The 18,264-nt window shown below is 38.9% G+C and overlaps 1 protein-coding gene across 1 annotated transcript in view; it reads right to left on the reverse strand.

Annotated features, from left to right (window-relative positions):
* Positions 1 to 15,839, reverse strand: part of LOC131951621 (uncharacterized) — a 56,412-nt gene extending 40,573 nt beyond the window's left edge. The window contains exons 1-2 of the mRNA XM_059313954.1: positions 15,557 to 15,839; positions 14,783 to 15,100 (exon numbers count right to left, since the gene is read on the reverse strand). The gene's annotated coding sequence lies outside the window, so the exon portion shown is untranslated. The remainder of the gene's footprint in view (positions 1 to 14,782; positions 15,101 to 15,556) is intronic.
* Between the last annotated feature and the right edge of the window lie 2,425 nt (positions 15,840 to 18,264).

Here is an 18,264-nt window from a genome sequence, read left to right on the forward strand (position 1 = left end):
AAATGGTATATAATTATATGGTTTGTTCAATAACGATGGGAAAAGAATTGGGGGGGGGGGGGGATTTAGTAACGTAATTTCTTAAAGTGAGGCTGGATTATTTTTAAACTATGGTTGACAACCTGGAGAGCGAAGTGTTAACATCAACTAATATTTGCAGTAGCAATAAAAAAAAAATCGTCTTTTAAATTGCTAAGTGGGATTCAAGGCATATAATTACAAACCTAAATTAGACATTCCTGTGGGTACACAGAACTTGACATCAAAAAGAAATAATTATGACGTAATAATTGAAGATGTCAGTAAGATTTATAATTCATAGACGTCAAAGGGGAATAAACTCTCTCAAGAAGCTGTCGGAATACCACGCGAAAGGAGACGTCAAAAAAAATCTAGCGGCTAGCCTAAGCCAAGTTCACACGCTGGAATGCCTTTACTGTCAAGGTCATCCAGTGTCAACAAAGGTCACCACGTGTCCACACAGGTCATAACGTGTCAACAAATCTCCCCTCAAATAACGAAGAACAAACACAGACCAAGGGGGGAGAATTTGTTTGAAGTTATGTTTTTAAAAAAATGTTAATGGTTACATTTTTTTTAAGGGCCACATTTTTAACGGTACCGTTTTTGTGGGTCACATTACCTCACATTTTTTGTTACTGTGATACATGTCTTCTTTCTTCTTCTTCTTCTTCTTCGTTCTTAATTTTAGTGATGGAAGGGATTCCCTCCAACACAATTACGCATTAGGGGTCAACTTAGTATTGGCCATATAAGTCGTTTACTCCAATTTCAGCCTGCTTTTCTTTTTGAATTTGATTCCATGACCTTTGTCCAACCAAGAACAAACTACAAAGCAGATGTTGTTTGATTTTGGAGTTGTCTCTCCTAGAAGAGTGGCTGTCCACAAGTATTGAGCTTTATCTGCCCCGGGGGTTTGAACGCAGAACGGTTCGTTCTCTCAGCAACCATGAGCTTAATCGAACCGACCGAGTCGACCTCCATGATGCATATCAAAACCTACATGTTTTTTTTATATTTTTAACTAGTTTTTTTTTTAATATTTTAATTTCTGAACCATCTATACTGAAAGAAAACTTAAAAGCACCCGAACTCACCTCTATATACAAAATATAGAACACTAGATTTTTATTGAAAAAGATTTGCACCTCGTATTTTAATTTATAAATTGCGCGCAGTGAATGGGGCAGAGTTTAATCCGCGGTCACTCCAAAACTAGAAGAAAATGTACTTGTTTACTCCAGAAACAGGCTAAAAATAGATCAGTAGTTCTATGTTGAAAGCCCGCTGAACTCAGTAATTCTGAGTAATGTAATGAACAGAACCGTAGCGTGAAAAATTGCTTTTAGCAAATGCTTAACCATTAATGTAATAACAGTCTTATCTTATTCTTGTATTTTTGTATAATCCTTTGATGAGAAGTGATTGTTGAAGGTGATGATTGCTGGTTGATAATGATAATTGATGGTTATTAATGATTGTAATTTGCCTACTATAAAACTATTTCTATGCAGGGGTGGACTGGACCGCGGGTCTAAAAGATAAAATCCAGGTGGGCCCATAGGAAAAGTGTTTTAATTTGCCTATTTGTGCTTTGATTTTAGAAAAAAAAATATTACAAATTTGAAAAAGTTGTCACAGAAAAACTATACATAAGAATGGTCCAACAGTTATATTTTCCAGTAGTTAACGAACTACAGGAATGGACACACCACACGCATTATGGAATGTAGGGTGTACATTTAATTTTTTTAAATTTTTATAAAGAGACCTGTGACTTCCTTGAAAAATGCACGATGATAATATCAATCTGGGGTTGGGGGTCCCTTTGAAAAAGTCGTGGGCCCCTTTGAAATGTCATGGGTCCCTTTGAAAAAGTCATGGGTCCCTTTGAAAAAGTCTTGGGCTCCCTTTAAAAAGTCATGAGTCCCTTGACTTAGTCCAGTTCTGGGCATCTATGATACAACTCGTCGTTATTTGAATGAGGTAAGTGATCGCTTATGTTTACGTTTTGGTCTAGTCTAGAAAATGTTTATACACGTTGATAAAACCATGTTATTTAGACATGAGTGTATAGTGCTAGGCCTAGGCAGATGAGGCTCGTTAGCAGGGGACAGCAACCCAGCTAGAAGAGAAAACATATCAAACAAGAGTGGAGCCCCTTAGGATTACATATCAAATTTCCATTTCGGAAGCTATTGCAACTGAAGTTTGTACCAAGCGTTTTGCTTATCGTTACTGCGACTATAAAGGCAAAAGGTCGCAAGAGCGATCACCCATGAACTCTTCACCTCTGGCTCTGGTACGTGTTCCTATGATTCCACTTCATCCGTTGTCTCCCGAGGCTAATGGTGCCATAACTTATGGGAGACCTTTGTAGCCTATAGTCATTGACCTAAAGTATCAAGATGGGACCTTTTATTACCTAGTGGTACAAGGCCTAAATGTGAGGAGTGACGCGACTAAACCAGTCATGGAGTCGTCCATATACGAAACTAACGAGACTAATGATTTCATGTTCTATTTATAGACAATCAGCACTATTTTAGTTATGACATCTGTGGATCGTATATTTAGTAATTATTCATTAATTATCATCATCATCATCATCATCATAATCATAATGATCATCATCATCATCATCATCATCATCATCATCATCATCATCATCATCATCCTCATCCTCATCTTCATCCTCATCCTCATCCTCATCCTCATCCTTATCCTCCACCTCCTTATTATCATCATCATCATTATCATCATCATCATTATCATCATCATCATCATTCCCGTGGACCACTTGTATAACATAGGGAAGCAACCACACCTCTCCATCGTACCTAGTTCTGGGCGATTTCTCTGAGTTGGAATTATTCATTAAAACGCCAAACTTTTTACAAATACAAATTCGACATTGCTTTCAAAGTATACATAATATTTTGTATGTTACAGTGACTTTCGTTTTTTGTTAACATGTCAATAAGTATTGGTGGGGTGAGTATAGAGAATAGTGACCTGTTTTGTGGTGTAGGTCAGTGACCTGTGGACTTTTTTGAGTGACCTAGCACGACCAGTGTATGAATGACCTATCGAAACTTTTTATTAAGTGACCTAACATGACCAAACTAACCGATATATACTTTTGGCAAAAAGGTAAATGACCTATCAGAACGATTAGCCAGCGAAATTCCAACCCACACACCCTCAAATCCTCACCAAATCTAGTGTTTACTAACCTTACAAACCTTTACCTATCACCCCTATATCACGAATCCTCTCCCCCTCACCCCCCCCCCCCTACTTCTGCCACTACACAGTACATCACATCAAGGCATCTCAGGGCTAACCAATTGTACAAGTCGGCATCAAAGTGTTAATCTCTCCAGACTTAGTGAACCCTCGTGATCTCTCGTTGGATGGGAACGAACTCTCGCGAGATTGTGAGGGGAAGGAACGGGCCGCCGTCCTATTATACAGCCTCGTTTGGGTTCAAGTTTACCTAGTGATGATGTAATCAAGTGCTGGGTGAAACATGGCTTGGTTTGTCCACCCTTAATTAAGACATGTCCACCCGTAATTAAGACATGTCCACCCTTAATTAAGACATGTCCACACGTAATTAAGACATGTCCACACGTAATTAAGACATGTCCACACCTAATTAAGACATGTCCACACGTAATTAAGACATGTCCACACGTAATTAAGACATGTCCACACGTAATTAAGACATGTCCACCCTTAATTAAGACATGTCCACCCTTAATTAAGACGACCTGTCCATATGAATTTAAGGCGTGGAAAGTTAAACGTCGGATTCGAAAATTATACAAAACTTATCTAACCGTGATTTTTATGTTTTTGAATGTTAAACTATTAACATGTGTAATTGTATTGGCAGATAGGCCGACAGGTAAGTATTTTACCGACACACGAACAGACATACCGACATACATACAAGTAAACACATATAAATACTCACGGACATTCTTTCTTTCTCTTTGTATATGCATAATTATATATATATATATATATATATATATATATATATATATATATATATATATATATACACTGAAGTCGAGTGTAAATCTCTCGACAGTGCTCGTGCAGGTTGCTCACACCTGTATAAACCGAGATAATCCTCTCTGTACCTGACGCTCACGTCATACATTAGGCACATCACTAACACGTCACTTACCGGCTGGCAAATCTGTTTACACCCAGGTCTATCAGGACAAGTGTTTAACAATAAGCTCTTTAGTGCTACCTGTAGGTTTCAACAATAAGCTCTCTAGTACAACCTGTCATTTGGTTTCTAAGCTCAGCCTGCTACAGGTTTTAACAAAAGCTCTCTAGCGCAACCTGTCATGTTTTCAAAAATAAGCTCACTAGTGTAACTTGTAGGTTTCAACAATAAGCCCATCAGCTGAATATGGCAAGTTCACACTATGGAATCCTTACCTCAACCTGCTAAAGGTTTCAAGAATAATCTTCTTATTTCAGCATGACAAAATCTGCATGATTACCCGATATTGCTATGATGAATCTCGGTATCAAAGGCCGAAAAAAACGCAGCTATTTAAAAAAGGTACTTCGATTCCTCTTACTTTTTCTTCGTTTTTAATTTTAGTGTTGGAATGGATCCCTTTCAACACAATTAAGTATACGTGTTAATTGCTTATGCGCCATTGAGGCCATTGACTCCGATTTCAGCCTGCTTTTCTTTTTGGATTTGCTTCCATTGCCTTTAACCAGCCAAGAACAAACTACAAGGAAGCAGTTGTTTGATTTTGGAGTTGTCTCTCCTATAAGAGTGGCTGTCCCCAGCTAACGAGCCTCATCTGCCCGAGGGTTCGAACTCGATACCATGAGCAGCCATGAGCTTAACCGACTCGACCACGCCAACCCCTACTCCGATTCTACTTTTTAGCACTTGTTTAAATGTTGAACAGAAAAAAAATACCACCATGAGTACCCGTAATTTTGTGAAGAAGGGGCCATTCTGTTATGATTAGTTGTGCTATTAAATAAAATAGAGGTGCAAACGTTTATCATAAAATGTAGCATATTATAAAGTTCATATTTTTTTTTTTGGTGTCGGATTAATATTTTATTCTCAAAACTCGTATTAATTATCAGTTTTGGTATTTAAATGGGGGAAGGGGGTTTAGGGGGTGGGTCACGTGGTTAGTCTTAACCAGTAGTCTGGCACCCATCTCTCCCCCATTTCGATAATTCTATCCGCACGACAAGTCTAATCAGCACAAACATAGCCTTAAACACATACGGGTCTGTGTGCTAAAGCAGGGTAGGTGAAGTAGTTTTTAAATCTGAATTATCATTTATTGTTAATTGTCAAAATTTGTGGCTCCAGTGTTTCTTTCAGACGTCTTTCGACGGGGGTGGCGGGGGGGGGGGGGATAATTTAAGGTATATATTTCCTACAGTGGCGTAGCGAGGTCGGGTGTCACCCGGTGCGGCACTTAATGGTGTCACACCCCCAGAGGCATAGAGACCCTTCCCAGGGACAAACTTTCAAATTTTCGATTTGCACCCCCCCCCTCAAACTTTCGATTTGCACCCCCCCCCCCTCAAACTTTCGATTTGCACCCCCCCTCGAGTTTTTCTCTATATAAATTGCTATTTTTTGCCTTGGTGTCACCCCCCTAAATGGTGTCACCCGGTGCGGTCCGCACCCCCCGCCCCCCCCTCGCTACGCCCCTGATTTCCTATAAAAGTTATATTATTTCTATTTCATCCGGGGGAGGGAGGGCGGTGGACGTGCTCAGAGTGGGAGGGGGGGGGCGGCAAAGAGATACCCGAAACCTCTATTTTCTCTCTTTCTAACTCTCTCTCTCTCTCTTTCTCTCTTGTCCTCTTGTCCTCTCTCGTTCTATCATCCTTTCTCTCCCCACTCTCTCTCATTCTCTTTCAAGCTTCCTCTCTCTCTCTCTCTCTCTCTCTCTCTCTCCTCTCTCTCTCTCTCTCTCTTTCTCTTTCAACTGTATGGCATAAATGAGGGTGTAGAACTCGGTAATTTTTAAAATTTCATTAAAATCAATTTACTATATAGACTATACATCAAAGTTAGAATTCTTCACTTCTTCCAACTGGCAGAATTTTAGTTTAGCTTCCATCTCGATATCAAGTCTTATGTAATTAGTACTTAAATACGAATCAGAAACCCTAATCAATAAAATCAATACGTTTATTAGGCAATTGAATTAGATTTATTTTAAAAAAAAACAACGGATTCTGACCAACTTTTGCAGTACCAAATAAGAAAACTGGGCGTCTATTTCTGTCAAAGAAGCTCCTACATCAACAGACCTAACAGTAATCTGGAGTTCAGGGGGGGGGGGGGGGGGGAAGGTCCGATAACTGACCAGCATCAGAGAGCCCTTACAGAGGTTCTGGTACCGCGCGCGGCATCAATAATTAGCGAGAGCTCTAATTGAGAGATAACACGACAGTCTGGGCGAGACAGTTCTACAAAGGGCCGTCACTGTTGATTGGGGAGATAGAGGAATAGTGAACTAAACGAACCTTTACAGAAATAATTAACCTATATACAAATTGGGTTATTCATTACCAAAGAAACAGTTATATTTTTTTTAGTTTTTTAATAATAAACGCGCTAATTTTATAACGCTAAATGACTGTCATTTCATAACTGTCAAGTATTGCTTTGTTGTAAAAAAAAATTTTTTAAAAATTAAAAAATTGATATCTGAAATAGTCGAAACAATTTTCCCCACACAATCGGTTCATTGATAACACACAATCGGTTCATTGATAACTTTCATTATAAACATCATTATCATCATTCCTGTGGATTCCTTGTGAGGCATAGGAACAAAACCCCACTCCTCCAGCGTACTCGGTTTTTTTGGGGAGATTCCTCTAAGTGGGGTCAATGGTATATATTGTTTTTTCTTTACCAGATTCATGTGGTAGGTGGGGAGGGGGTGGGGGAGGGGTGGAGATGTACAGAGGACTGCCCATACAATACTAAATACTGATCTTTATGTCTCAATAGCATTTATATTTAGGTAACACAATCGTGAATAACCCATCTAATTCATGCCGGGATAAAAAAAAATCAGATGTTTTCTACTTCACCTGCAATAATATCGACCATTGTTTTCATCTCTTACGACATAGTGTTCACTAATGCAACATTGTGTTCACTACTACTACATTTGTTACAACTGTTTCATTGAACTCAAATATGCTTAAATTATTATTATTACTATGACTAGTGCTACAATACTGCTACACTATCTTACAACAGCTACCATTTAAAACTATTTCTACATTGTATTCACTACTACTACATTTTTTAAAACTTTTAAAACTATAGCTACATTGTATTACACTACATACATCTTTAGTGCCTTAAATATAATGACATTTTCTTTAGCCACCACTATACAACACTAACCTTAGCTCCAACAATGTAAAGACATTTTCCTTATCCATCTACTACTTTATGTTCCCTACACACCTTCTTCCTCTTTCACTATTAGCCTTGTGTTGTCACTAGGCACGTGAACGAATAAACGCGCAGTGAATAATTTAACAAGACTTTCTGTAAAATAACGCCTTAAAGAAAGGGTCTAGAGGTAGAAGATATATTTACTTGTTAAATTTAAATTGTGACCCCAATAGTGAAGAAACTATTTGCTGTGGAGTATGCAGTAAAATGCGTAGACATTGTTGGAAAGGTTTTATGAGAAAAGGAGCTTTTGATAAACAATGAGTATTTTTGTTTTTCAGATTTTGGGGACACACTGACATCAAAGATCGGCATTTCTTTATCAAAGAGACGGATTTATCCATCAAAGAGACGGATTTATTTATCAAAGATCGACATTTCTTCATCATAGAGCCATTCAAATCTCCCGAGTCATTGGTTTCAGATCGCTTTGGTGTTTTGTGTTTTTTAATTAAAAAAAAATACAGGTGAGAAGATAGGCTAGATACAGTGGTGGCTTTGAAAAAAAAACTCAATTTTTACAAGAAAGAATAAATTAAAATCGACCATCCACAACTTAACAAAACACCAAACGAAAATATAATTATTGAAATCAAAATCTTTTTAATCCCAATAAATACAGATTATATCGATCAGAATTTTAACCAAATTGTCTAAAGTTTTTCACCTCAGTACACAGGTGCGACTGTGGATAGGGGTAAGCATCCTGTCTATTCTGTCACAACTTACGTCCCTTTGTTCGTTATGCTGGTGTTGCCTAGACTACATGCCAGACAAACAATACACAGACACCCATTGTTGTCATTTGTATCAACACCTTATACTTCGTGGTTTGTGTTATCTTAGTTGCTTGTCAGTTTACTGCAGTTAACATAGCTCAACCTTCAAAGATAAAAAAAAAAAAAAAAACAAAAAAAAAAAACCCCGTTTTTAAATCCCATCTTTGTAGTTTGAATATAGATCAGATTTTTGTGTCGTTTCACTGATAGAGATATGGTTTATTAGCTTTAGAGATTAAGATCACTTTGAAAGGGTTTTGGTGTGGGAGGGGGGGTGTCCTTAAGATAACGACATGGCACAGTTTTAGCTAATTATTACACCCCAAACTTACATGTTTAATGTCACTCAACAACTATCGTCCCTAAAGTCTCACACAATATCACCCATAGTAGCCAAACTATTGATGAGAACTAACCTTTTTTAATGTGTTTCATTTTTCGAACTAAAAAAAAAATCTCCAAGTTGTTGTCTCAATTTGTTATTTTTAGTTTATTCTAGTCTAGCATCAGATCTTATAGTAATTAAAATACCCTTTCGAACATGACGGTCCATTGGGGTAGGTGAAGTAGAATGCACCTGTTTCAGTGACCTCGGTATATGAAGGGATAGGGGTTTCAGCACTACGCCCAGCCGCCTTTGTTATTCTACTGCGAGTCAGGCACCCATTAGAGCTGGGTGGACTCAAGTACGTTCTACGGACACGAACCTGAGATTCACAACGTTTTGGTTATCAATCATATGCTCTATCACACAACACCGCACCATCCCCCCCCCCTTTAAGTAGTAGTATGTAGCCAGCAAAATATTTCTGGAACTCCCCCCCCCCCCACCCCACCCCACCCCGCAGATCTCATGGGATATGATTCAACATTTGTTTTTTTACCAGCAAAATGGAAATCTCCACACTTCACTGGAAGAATTTAATTACTTGTATTCAAGTCTGACAACGTAGCCCACTCTCAATCAAACGTGTTATAGATTTTGCGAGCCTAAGTAGCAAAATAAAAAAAAATTAAAAAAGAAGGAGGCCGATGTCAGTACCATTCTCGATTGTAATCTTTTCGTCTAGTAGTTTTATATAATAATTTTCAAATAAATGAATTTCATAGTATCAAGTCTTTTTTTTTTCTTCTTGGTTCTTAATTTTAGTGTCGGAAGGAATTCCCTTTAATAAAATTAAGTATTACGTTTTAAATTGGTATGTGCAATATAGGCCGTTGACTCCGGTTTCAGCCTGCTTTTCTTTTTTTTTTATTTGCTTCCATTGCCCTTGTCCAACCAAGAACACACTACAAGGCAGCAGTTGTTTGGTTTTGGAGTTTTCTTACTTAAAAGAGCTGCTGTCCCCAGCTATCGACCCTCATCTGTCTTAGGGTTTGAACTCGAGACTTTACGGTTTACGAACCATGAGCTTTACCGACGACGACCACAGAAAAGTCTTTTAAATATGTACATTGAGAGACGTATTTTATGAAAATGTAACATATACAGATGATCAAATTGCTAACTGATGTATATACATGGCATATTGTGTTGAGCTTCTTAAATTGTTCATGAATTATTTTTTTATGTGCAATATACTATGGTCCTGGTAAATCAGAGTCATAGAGAACTATCACTGGAGTTCTAGAGACTGAGGTCACCTCTTATCAACCCCCCCCCCCCCACACACACACACACGCACACACTTTAACAAGAAATTGCCTGGTTAATGAGAACTGAGACAAAACGGAAATACCTGTTCAGCTAACGATACCAGCAAGGGGTTTGTCCGAATAAAGGGGCTGGGTGTTTGTGACGTGTCAGTGTGGCATATATGCCATATGACAGTTGATGTCTTACACACCGTGACATGTCATCTGACAGCAGATGCCGTCATGCGCCCCTAGACACAAACAGCTTCCAACGCCCCCCCCCCCACCCCCCACCCCCCACCCCACCACCTATTAATGTCACACAACTGTGAACGTCACATAACCGTCAAGGGCCGACAACCACTAGTGTGGAGGACATGATTATTTACCGCCCATTTTCGTGGCTGGCGGAGCGATACATTTTCACCAACAGCTGCGTGAATAAATACAACCAGTTTACACCACGCTGAGAATTTGATAAGCTTCCGCACGGGAACACGCACCTACAGCTGAGTTATAAATTGTTCACATCTTGAAGATAGAGAGCTGGAGTTATTTTTTTTTTTGTGTGTTTTGTTTAAGATTAATGCTTGTCAACCCAGTAGTTAAAAAGGTTACGTTTTTCGGGGGGGGGGGGGGGGGGGGGGGGGGGTGGTTTGGGGCAGGGAGTGGTGAGTGTAAGATTGTTCGATTGTTATGGCAATGCTATATGGTTTTTGAGTTAATTAGACTATATGTTTGATTGTTGGGTTAATTAGAGTATACTGTATGATTGTTGAATTAATTAGACTATACTGTTTGAACCAAACCAAACACCCCACATTCCCCCTCCCCCACTCCCACGCTCCCCCTGCCACCCCCCCCCCCCCCCCCCCCAAAAAAAAAGGAAAATTTAATTCGACCCACCTCTACCCCCTATAAGTTTACAAGATTTCCCCCTCCCCAGAAAAAAAATTGTATGAAAGAAACACTATTCTCACTGTTCTCAATCTGACGAAGAGCGCTGATTTCAATGATGAAACTGTTTAGGAATCGCTCCAAGTCTCTGAGTTATAATAGGTTAACGCTGCCCCACAGTATGTCTGTGATAGTTGTGGTAGATTTAAAATTTATCATCTGCTCTATATTTATACCAAGCGTATTAATTTGCTACCCAGGCAAAATAAATAGTTTTAAGTTAGATTTATTAAAACATAACTCTTGACAGAGTGGAATAGCGGTAGAGCGCTAGCCTGCTAAACCGAAAGTCTCGAGATCGAATGTAGGTTCAAATCAGTAGAACGTCGCTAAGTCCACCCAGCTCTGACGGGTACCTAGCTCACGTCAAGACAAGTAAAGGTGGCTGAGCATAGTGCTGACCACACTATACCTTCATATGCCGAGGTCACAGAAACAAGTGAATGCTATTTCATTTGCCCATGGACCGTGAGGTTTGAAATGGGAACTTTCCCCGGCAATATAAATGGTTGTAATTTAGATTTATTAAAACATTGCTTTAGAACTAGTATGTGCAGCTAAGCAAACGTAATAAAAAGATAAACTAATTATACAATCAATATCCTAGATCCCACCCCCCTGTTCATGTCTTTAAAATAGACACGTAATCATTTTAATGGGCTTTCACACTTGGTTGAAAAAACAATAGCATCAATAGATTCGATTCAAGAAGATTTTAAGAATGAAATACAATGATGGAGTTTTCAAGCTTGTTTGAAAAAAATAAATGCTTCGAATCTATTGAAGCAATAACATTTTATAAGAGAATTACAAATAGTCATTGAAGCAAGGTAAACACTTCTCATAGCGATACTCAGGAACGATATATCAAAGATAGAAGTGTATTGTTTCTGAATGCTCATTAAAAAACTAAAATGTCTAAAGGATAACTACGAAACAAAACACCGCGCACAAAAAATGTGCGCACTGGAATTTTTTTTTAAAATTGATCTTTTATAAATGGCGGCAAAGAATGATGATATGGACATATTAGCATAATAAAAAAATTGTTTTCACGAAATATGAAAAAAAATGAAAGTGTATTACAATAAGAATAAATAGTTAGGTTTTTTTTCGAATTTTTTTCCGTTTGCGTATTTTTCTGGGAGTAAAAATATAACAAAACTTTTCACAGGCTCTGGAACCTATTATTCCTGTCCCTCGTTTTACACACTGGCGTATCTACTAATACAAGATTTAACTATGAACTTGGGCAGTTTCAGGATTGTTTTAAAGGGAGATAACTCGTGACGTCAAAACAAGTTAGTTAACTCGATTGATTAAAAAGCGCATAGGTGTGTAATACCTAGTTCAATCGGATATTTAAATTTAATTCTTTTTGTGTCTTATTTTTAGTGCAAAATGACACTCCCCCCCCCCCCCCCCCCCACCTACACTTATATCTTGATATATGGCGCGGCCAACATACTCCTATAGCTGAATTGGATTTAACTTACATCTGGTAATAAAACCCCCGTCCCTCATCACCACGAAAAAATGTCGCAAACAGAATTCGATTCTGCCATCAATCACGCATCAATCGAACAGCTATGCGATATTCTTTTTATGAAATCGAACCCCCAAACTCCGATATAAATCGATTGTCAAAGTAAAATAAATGCACGTTATCGAAACACGGGTTTCCAATCAAAAAGTAAACAAAGTGTCGTCTGGATCACACCAACACTGGCCAGATTTTTCCAGTGAATGGATCCAAACCTCTTGGCCAAATGGCTTATTCTTGTTCTACGGCGGGTCTTTGTTCCTACTTTCACTCGCATTCAACACAGGGTACTGCTTTTTTTTCTTTCTAGAAACTTCTGGAAATACAAACACTACTACTATAAAAGGGAAGGGGAAGAGGGGCTGGGGTATATAGAGAAGAGGAGGAGAGTGAAGTATCGGTTTTTCTATCGAACTAGAGAGAAATATATCGATACAAACTTTTTTTTTATTATGCTGATTTGGTATCGATTTTCAGTTCCGATGTATCGATATAAAGTTATGTCGATTTTTTTGTTATCGATTACTGTGCCTTTGTTATGCAATGCGATTCTTTGTTGTAGTTTAATTACACTTGAATGATTTTTGGTCAACCGCTGCCTTAAAACTGAGTCACGTAATATTTGCGTTTCGATACTTTATCGCTTTCACCGTCATTATTATTAATTTTGTGCTTAGAATAACCCTTGAAATAAAATAAAAGAATTAGATAAAGATAGAAAGTAGGCTAACCCTGACATACAAAATTTACATTTAGCAGAAGGTAGAAATTAAATATTCATTTTAGTTCACACAGTGGTTCTTTCATATCCTCCCCTCAGCGCTCCCCTCCCCCAAAACTCGTCTACCTACCCCAGATTCCCCCCCCCCCCCCCAAAAAAAAAAAACGAAATAGAATTTCTATAGAAAATATATACTTTTATTAGTATCTGTACCCCTGAAAAATTTAGTCCGCCCCCACCCCTTCCCGAAGGTTTCAAGTGCCCCCTCCCCCTTCCACGGAGAAAAAAGTCAGAAAGAAACACCGATTCCACCTAACAACATTCTAACAAGCGTCATGTACATTTATACATTCCATTATTGGGTACAGTTGTAAAAAAAAAAAAAAACAAGAGCCCTATAAAATAGAATCAAGGCAGATAACTATCACGGGTTGCATCAACTCAAGAGGCCCTATCCTTAGAATGTTCAGATTAAGAGCAGATTAATCTACAGGATTAATCATAATCTCCGGAGATCGCATAGATTTCAACCATTGTAATAATGTACACAAGGGGAGGCAACTATGTCATGTGACAACGATTTTAAAAAAATGACGTCGTCTTGATTTAATAGACAAGTGCTGTTAAATTTAGACTCGACTCGTGGTTCGAGTTTCGTGACGTCATCTCTCTTATCCTCTTGATGTAGTGCGCGCGGCGCTACACAACGTTACGCCCATTAATATATTCACCTTTGACCCCGTCGTCTTGGAATATGTCACATAACTGCTCTCTGTGATGAAGGTGGCTTATGAGAGGTTTTTTTTGCAATTCTTGGCTTGTATATCTTTATATATACATATATATATATATATATATATATATATATATATATATATATATATATATATATATATATATATATATATAATGTATGTGTGTGTTAGATATAGCTACATATAGGCTATATTTTCATGTTTGTATGGGCTTTAAAATATAAATTAAACTGTCATGCTTTTAAATAATAAGTAAATAAGTACATATAACAATACAAGAGCACATTAATTAGGCAAAAATAAGAAAATAAATGAAATAGATGTTCATTTAAGGAACAGACTTATTTTATCTATTATTATTTAGTTTATTAATGCTTTTAAAGCATTTTAATGTATTGATAGAATACCTTTCTTTACTTTTGTGTGGTGATGTTTGTGTAGAGAAAAACACTTCATTTTGCTTATTTTAAGCTAGTACCACTTGCCTTCGATTGTAGTACAATATTACATTTGTAGCATAGGAGTACAATAGTAAGGAGAAGTACACTAGTGGCACACAAGTACGTGTTGTGCTACTATTACTACAACAAGAGTAATCAAGTGTCATTGACAGTACCCAGTATCTGATGAATACACCAGGACAACTTGGAGATGGTAGACTGACGTTTAGACCAGCATTAGTCACTGGTGTGTTAAGTTAGCGTTTGTTTTGTCTGATCTGCGTGGATTCGAACCCACGACATAGATGATCTCAGCACACAATTGTCATCATTATGACAAAAAAACTGGTACATCTTTGTTTTCGATGTAACTAGCTCTCCAACTTGATCCTAACTCAGCGTTAAAAATCTAATCTTAATCTTTACTTACCCTATTGATCCGTGAAATTATCCGTTTGATTAGGAAAGAGTATACAGAATATACGTGTCCCACACAATAGACAGCAACATATACGTTTTCTTCTTCTAGTTATTCGCTTCCGAATAGCGTGAACACAAAAACCAAACAGAAGCTCTATACTCCACACATGACAACCGTCTGTATGTGTGAACCAGCCTTCACTAAAGCAAATACCTTGGTCCAGGTAGGGGGATTGTGTTTATGCGCAGTCTTGGTAGTTTTTATATTCTAGCTTACACGCATAAAATTTGACTACTTTTGTGAACTTTATCACTGATGAGTATCTTGCTATAGTGGAGAGAGTGTTGGTATAATTCAGTCGTTGATCAGAAATTTCAAAACAATCAGTTTTACAATTTGAAAAAGTAAAAAAAGGAAGATTTAACCATAACCCTAGCCTCTACAAAAATGACGTGTAAAAAGTTATCAATAACTATATAACAATATCTTCTACTTTCTACTCCCATTAATCTTTACTAAATCTATAACAACTTCCAACTACTCTGATCGTTTCTCTCTATAATAATAATAGCCATTGATCAACTGAAGTCTAATCTTATCTCTTGGTTCTAAAAGTCTAATTATCTACTTAATTAAAACCCATAATTAAATACTTGTCAAACCATAACCTTAACTATACTACTAACTACTATACTACCAACTACCCTTATCCGTGCTCTCTGCGCAAATAATAACCAATAATAAAGTGAAATCTAATCCCTATATCTTAACACTAAAACTTACCGTTTATTTAACAGATCACTTTTTATCCCATACGAAAAAGTGCCTTAATTGTAAACAATACTGTAATAAAATACTGGAAATGAATATACTAATAATAATAAATACACCGTTAACACTTTAACCACTGAAACAAACCCTCCTCACAGATTTCGTTACTCAAACGAGTTAAAAAACACAAACGCCAGACATCGAAACAAATCCGCTGTAGTCACACAGAAAATAGTTCCACAAATCCAGCGTTAAACGCTCATCTGTCTGTGCGATGAAGTTGAATTACATTCACGTGAAATACACACACACACACCACACACGCGCGCGAGCACCCCTCACAAACTGTAGGCCACATTACATCACTCACTGTAGGGCGACCCCCGTCAGAAATATGAACACAACACAAAAACACGTACCTGTTCCTCCCCTGCCACTTCCGCCGCTCGTCTCTTTCGCCGGCGGTACACCGCCCCACCCTCTCACCATTTCCAGAGCCCCACTCACCCCTCCAGTTCACGCTCCCCCCATCCTCCCCCTGTCCACCAATACCTCATCCTCCCTCCAATTCAACTCCCCCTAAACCAAGTTTTTTGCAACCCACACTCACAGTCGCCAGCACCTCACCCTCCCCTCCATATAACACTCCCCCCATCCTCCCCCTGTCACCAATACCTCATCCTCCCTCCAAATCAACCCCCCAAAAACCCAGTTTTTTGCAACCCACACTCATACAGTCGCTAGCACCCCACCCTCCCCTTCATATAACACCCCCCCCTATCCTTCCTCTGTCAGCAATGTCTCATCCTCCTCTGAAGTTAACCCCCCCCCCCACCAGTTTTTTGCAACCCCACCCTCCACCAATACACCAGCACCCCCTCCCCCAATGCCCGTTCTTCTTTATAATTTTGTTTAATCTAACTTCCCACCTATCCCATTTTCACCCCCCCCCCCCACCCCTACCTTAGATTTAAAGTTCGGGGGCAAAGTATTATACCATGTTCTCCACCCCCCCCCCCCCCCGCCGTTCCTTTCTGACGGTTGAGTGAGGTGTATGCGTGTACTACAGTAGCCTATAGTGTGCACTTATCTTATTCAAACAGATTTCGTCTTTATTTATTTGGTTTCTTCTACAATTCTTTTTTTTTCTTTGTACATAAGGTTGTTCAACAATTCTTTTGTCAGAAGCGTATAATGCGGAATATTTCGATGACAGCATAATTTCTAAATATAGTTTATAGTCAAAAAAATTACGCACAGAAAGTGGGGTCTCATGAAATGACGTTATGCATTCATTGAGGGAGGGGGGGGGGGGGGGGGTGATAAGATCTTGACATAGGTTAGGATTTATATTTTAGGGGAGGGTTCAAAGAACCCGTTTTTTGAAGACATTTAGTATTTTATATTATTTAAACACTTTCAATCATGTTGTGTATTGTTGGATATATTGTTACTGTGGGAGGATGGGGGGTAGGACTGGAGTTCGATGACGTCATTTGGTGAAGTTACTGGTATGAAATGAAATCAGTATGGACCAAGAAAAAAGTTATTTTTAAAAATGAAAGTTAACAGTCAGTAGCGTAGCGAGGGGGATGGAACATATGTCCCCGGGCGCCGAGGGGGGGTGCAAATCGAAAGTTTTAGGGGGGGTGAATCTTGAGAGGGGGGGTGCAAATGGAAAAGTTTGTCCCCCGGGCGCCGGAAGGGTCGCTACGCCTCCGTTAACAGTAGAAACAAGGAAATCTTGATTCCTGAATTCAGTACCAAAAAATTTCGATTTGTCCTGCTTAAGTAATTTACTTTAATCTAACTTCTGTCTGCGATTGTTAAAGACGTGTAACTTGGGTGTGGATTGTTTCCCCTGTGTGGGAGTTACGGCGCTTGTGTCGGAGTTATTTTTTTTTCCTTTCGCGTCATCAAGAAATAACTGACAATGATTTACAAGTCTTCACCGCTGACAGTGAACTTAAGGGTGGGAGGTAGGAACAGTATATTAGTCTAGCCTAGCGGGATCAGTGTTTCTTTCAGTTTTTTCTCCGGGGTCAGGGGGGGGGGGGCACTTGATATTTTCCGTGGGGGGGGGGGGGGGTGGAGGCGGACACTGGTAAAAGTATATATTTTCTATATTAATTCCATTTCGTTCGTGGGGGGGGGGCATAGACTTTCTTTGTGTAGGGGGTGGGGGGGGGGTGATCTGCCTGGAAGAAACTCTGAGCGGGATATGGGACGCGTGGCCTAGCGGTAGAGCGTTAAACTGCTAACCCGAAAGAATCAAGCTCGAATCCGAATTCAAGTCAGTAGAACAACCCTGATGGGTACCAACATCATGATAAGGAAATAGGCGGCTGGGCATAGTATCTGTAGCAGATGAACTCTACTTCGCCTGCCAAATGTGTCTAGCTGTATTCTTGATTACACACAGATAATGGTCTTGTAATCTATGTTACTATTTTGATTTAGCTTTCTCTGGTATGCTTTGTTTAGTTTAGTTTATTTGATTAAAGAAAGACTTATCTGAAGACAGAGGCGTAGCGACGTTTCCCGCGCCCGGGGACAAACTGTCAATTTGGCGCCCCCCCTCGGGCGCAAGTTTTCAATTTGTACCCCCCCCCCCCCCCCCTCAAACTTTCGATTTGCACCCCTCCCCCCCCAAACTATTTATTATGCAAAAATGCAGCTAAAATGACATTTTAATTTGTTTTTACAACCCATTTTGGCGC

The sequence above is a fragment of the Physella acuta genome, unplaced genomic scaffold (genome assembly GCF_028476545.2).
Source record: "Physella acuta isolate Inbredline_101_S28 unplaced genomic scaffold, ASM2847654v3 ptg000817l, whole genome shotgun sequence".
Classification (NCBI taxonomy): domain Eukaryota; kingdom Metazoa; phylum Mollusca; class Gastropoda; family Physidae; genus Physella; species Physella acuta.